This window comes from Mandrillus leucophaeus, unplaced genomic scaffold (assembly GCF_000951045.1).
Source record: "Mandrillus leucophaeus isolate KB7577 unplaced genomic scaffold, Mleu.le_1.0 Scaffold206, whole genome shotgun sequence".
Classification (NCBI taxonomy): domain Eukaryota; kingdom Metazoa; phylum Chordata; class Mammalia; order Primates; family Cercopithecidae; genus Mandrillus; species Mandrillus leucophaeus.
In genome coordinates, this window is record NW_012102099.1 from 1631509 (window position 1) to 1636005 (window position 4497).

The 4497-nt window shown below is 44.8% G+C and overlaps 1 protein-coding gene across 1 annotated transcript in view; it reads right to left on the minus strand.

Annotated features, from left to right (window-relative positions):
* Positions 1 to 3477, minus strand: part of TPX2 (TPX2, microtubule-associated) — a 61978-nt gene extending 58501 nt beyond the window's left edge. Inside the window, exons 1-2 of the mRNA XM_011979802.1 lie at positions 2957 to 3477; positions 537 to 643 (exon numbers count right to left, since the gene is read on the minus strand). The gene's annotated coding sequence lies outside the window, so the exon portion shown is untranslated. The remainder of the gene's footprint in view (positions 1 to 536; positions 644 to 2956) is intronic.
* Positions 3478 to 4497: the final 1020 nt, after the last annotated feature.

Below are 4497 nucleotides of genomic sequence, written 5' to 3' on the forward strand. Positions count from 1 at the left end.
GCTGGGGTGCAGTGATGAGATCTTGGCTCACTGCAGCCTCTGCCTCCCAGGTTCAGGGGATTCTCCTGCCTCAGTCTCTCAAGTAGGTGAGATTATAGGCGCGCACCACCACACCCAGCTAATTTTTGTATTTTTAGTAGAGATAGGATTTTGCCATGTTGGCCAACCAGTCTCAAACTCTTGACCTCAGGTGATCCGCCCGCCTCAGCCTCCCAAAGTGTTGGGATTATAGGCATGAGCCACCATACCCAGCCACGTATGAGAATTTTGATATCCTGGGAAGGTCCTAGAACCAATTCCCCATGGATATCAAGGGATGACTATACAGACACAGAAAAAAATTATAAAGAAATCTATCAAAATGCTAATCACGGTTTATCTGAGAGGTGGGATAGTGGGTGATTTTATTTTCTTTTTGCTTTTCGTAATAAATAAATTTCCTTCCAAAATATGTGTTACTTTATAAAATTAAAGTCATTTAAACACTTATGAAGTTGATATATTAATGTTCCTTCTTCCTATGGTCACTGCCTTACCTGTGGTTTAATCAGTCTATCAGGCCTACAGGCCTGACTGAAAGTTGCAATCTTCTCTTTCACCCCTTTTCTTAAATCTTGAAGTCTGGCAAATATGTATCAAGAACCTGGAAGAAGTAGAAAAGTGATGAAACAGGTTCCAAGTTCTCTGTAGTAAAAAAAGGGTTAACAGGCCGGGAGCAGTGGCTCACACCTATAATCCCAGCACTTTGGAAGGCCAAGGCAGGTGGATCACTTTAGGTCAGGAGTTCAAGACCAGCCTGGCCAACATGGTGAAACCCCATCTCTACTAAAAATACAAAAATTAGGCTGGGCGCGGTGGCTCACGCCTATAATCCTAGCACTTTGGGAGGCCAAGGCAGGCAGATCACAAGGTCAGGAGATCAAGACCATCCTGGCTAACACAGTGAAACCCCGTCTCTACTAAACATACAAAAAAATTAGCCGGGTGTGGTGGCACGTGCCTGTAGTTCCAGCTACTTGAGAGGCTGAGGCAGGAGAATTGCTTGAACCTGGGAGACAGTGGTTGCAGTGAACCAAGACCACACCATCGCACTCCAGCCTAGGCAACAGAGTGAGACACCATCTCAAAAAAAAAACAAAAAACAAAAAACAAAAAACAAAAATTAGCCAGGTGTGGTGGCAGGTCCCTATAATCCCAACTATTCGAGAGGCTGAGGTAGGAAAATTGCTTAAACAGGGGAGGCAGAAGTTGCAGTGAGCTGAAATCTCAAAAAAAAAACTCTATATATAGTCAATTTTGCTTCCTAACTTTACTCATAGCAAAGAAAATTAAGTATGTCAAAGGGCATTTAACTCTCCCTCCTCTTTCTCCCAGGAATTCAAAGAGAATTAGGGAAGAGACCCAGAAAAAGCTGAAGGAAAATTAACCAACAGATGTAGACGAACTCTGAAAATCTCCTGGTACCTAAACAAGAAATGAAGGACTCTCTCACATAATCCTGGACAATCTTAACTGCAATAAATTAATTTTATCAAGGTTGAAATACACAGATTTAAGCATAAGGTTAGCCAAATAAACCCTATTCAGCTAATTTGAAAGTCTAAACAAAATTACCAACCTAGTTGGGTACAATTCAGTTTTTCATACCCGCAATTTTGTAGTCAATTCAGATAGTGCCTTCCTGCCTAGTCAATTCAACAGGTATTTAGTGGGTGATTCCTATGTACCAGGATTGTTTCAGTCCCTGTCTAACCAAACTCTTGCTTATCAAGAATTAGGCAAGGGTGGCTTTGTGAAGCACAGAAACACAAACTGGCTCTTGATCTCCCTCACCTCTAAATTGTCCGGACACTTAGAATACAAAACAGTAGAGCACTCAGATGGTGTCCTGTCTTGTTCTGATTCTCACTTGCCAATTTCAAACCATGTTTTTGTCCCCAAACACACCAAAAAACCTTTGAGTTCATCACACATCTGTATACCCATATCTCATGCCAATCTGAGCACGCAGTACCCTCAAAGGACAACTAAATGGCTGAGTTAGCTGAGAGCCACATAATTTTGATCCAAGAATGCCAGCTTAATACTGAACTGACTCATCCATCCAACCAGGGGGACGGACTTAAGTCTGACGTGGGGGTGGTGTAATACACTAAGGCCACAATACAAGAACATCCTTACTACAGCAGCAAATAGTCCTATTTTTGACAACATTTGATGAGTGAGAGAAATTCAAAGAGAGGCCATAGGATGTCAAGAAAAGGTAAGGGTGAACCAGGGAGTAAACCAAGAGCTGGTCTTAAAGCAAAATCTAAGAGTCAAAAATCCTTTTCTATCCTAAGTAGGCCTGATTTGGGGAAGTCCATGTTACTGAACTACCAGAAAATTATATGTGGAAAACAAGACGTTATATGTCAAGAAAATAGGGGATAAACCAATTCTACAATATTATAACCTGGTTTGGTTTTCCTTCCCCCCTCCAATCTATAAATGTTGAGAAAGGAAATGAGAAAGGGAATAATATCTGGTGATTCCATACAAAAAGAGAGAGCTGGACAAATATGGATAACATATAATGAATTTTAAATCCCAAATAGAAGACAACTCCAAATGGACTTAAACTCTCCCTCAATTATGTTCTCACACCATCTAATCATCTTTCTGTTTTAGATAACAGTTTTGAAATGTCCTTATTTGTGACTACCTCTGTTTTCCTCCATCAAACGCCACACTTCCTGAGGGCAGGGCTACTGTATCACCCATTTCTCGAAATTTATCTAGATTCTGGCCCACAGTTTCCTCCTCCTTCCTCCTTCCTCCGTTTCCGTCAAGAGGGACCAAGAATAGCACCAACTACATTGGCTTGGCGAGGAAATTAAATGAGAACGGGCACGCAGGGTTCTTAGTTCAGTCAATGTTTATAACCTGTTAGCATGGTAATAATAATTATCGTTACCTTTATTAGACGATAGCCTCCCGCAACTCCTTTTCCCCCCAGTTTCCCGGACGGACTTCAGAGCAAAATCCTGTCGCCAAGAGAAGGGTGGCCCGAAGCCCCCGCTCGCACCCTGCCCCGCCTAGGCGGCGACCGAGCACCGCAACCGCCTCAGAAGCCAGGCCTACCCGCGCGAACTGCGCTAGGAGCCGGAAGGTGAACTTCAGCCATTCCAAACTCCGGGAGGAGGGAGACCCGCGCCCCAGCTGCTCCCTCTTTTCTTCCCACGGCTCACCTAGCCTCTCCTCAGTTCTGACAACGAAGCGCCAGCCAACCCGCCGCGGGACTCATTCAGTATCGTTGAAATTTTGAACCCAGGCAGCCTAGTCGAATGCACCAATTAGAGCTCCAAGAAAGCAATTCCAGGCTCCCGATTGGCCCTACAGAGCGCAGCAATACCGGAAGTCAGAAGGCGGTACCAGCGAACAACGAGGCCGGGAGTTCCCGGGAAGTGTAGTCTCCTGCGCCTGCGTGAGTCCACTGGAACAGCCCTTAGGAGTAAATTACTACGAAGACCGGAGTGCTCTGCTCCAAACTCTTTGGGAAAGGTGGTACCAACTGAAGAGGTAGAAAGTCGACTTAGATCACAGAATGGCGCGCATCCTGGACATCCCCAGGCTTTCAGGGAAGAAAACTTTATTTTTAAAAATTATTCTCGTTATGGTTGTGCATTATCCCTTGAAGGTTCAGAGGAGTTCACTCGTCTTAACGTGGAGTCTCCTGCATGCAACATAGACTTGCCCGTAGCGTCCTTCCCAACCGTGCATGTGTCTTCTCAAACCTTTTACCCAGGCCCTGCCCTGATCTTGTTCGTTGGGTGCTTTATCCGGTTTTATTCCCAACTGCATTCCGGCTTTATGATCCCCATGTGGTAAAAAGAAAACAAAGGCTCGGAGAAGTTGAACAAACATGTCCAAAATCATATAATAGATGGAGAAGACGGGATTCGAATGAAGAAGGTCTGTTCTTTTTATACATCACCGATAATTAATTAGAGGCCAGGCTTCGTGGCCCTCACCTGTAATCCCAGCTACCCAGGAGGCTAAAGCAGAAGGATCCCTTGAGACCAAGAGTTCCAGAACAGCGTAGATATCATAACGAGACCACCCCCACCATCTTAATTTTTTTAATCAATTAGAAAATAGAAGCAACAAGCACAACAAAACAACCCCCTTCATAATACCAGCAAAAGCTAAAGATTCAAAACTTTAGCCCTAGGCTGGGCGCGGTGGCTCACGCATGTAATCCCAGCACTTTGGGAGGCCGAGATAGGCAGATCATTTGAGGCGACGAGTTCAAGACCAGCCTGGCCAAAATGTTGAAACCCCCATCTCTACTAAAAATACAAAAATTAGCTGAGCGTGCTGGCGCGGGCCTGTAATCACAGCTACTTGGGAGGCTGAGGCAGGAGAATCACTTGAACCCAGGAGGTGGAGGTTGCAGTGAGCCAAGATTGCACCACTGCACTGCAGCCTGGGCGACAGAGCAAGACTCTTCTCAAA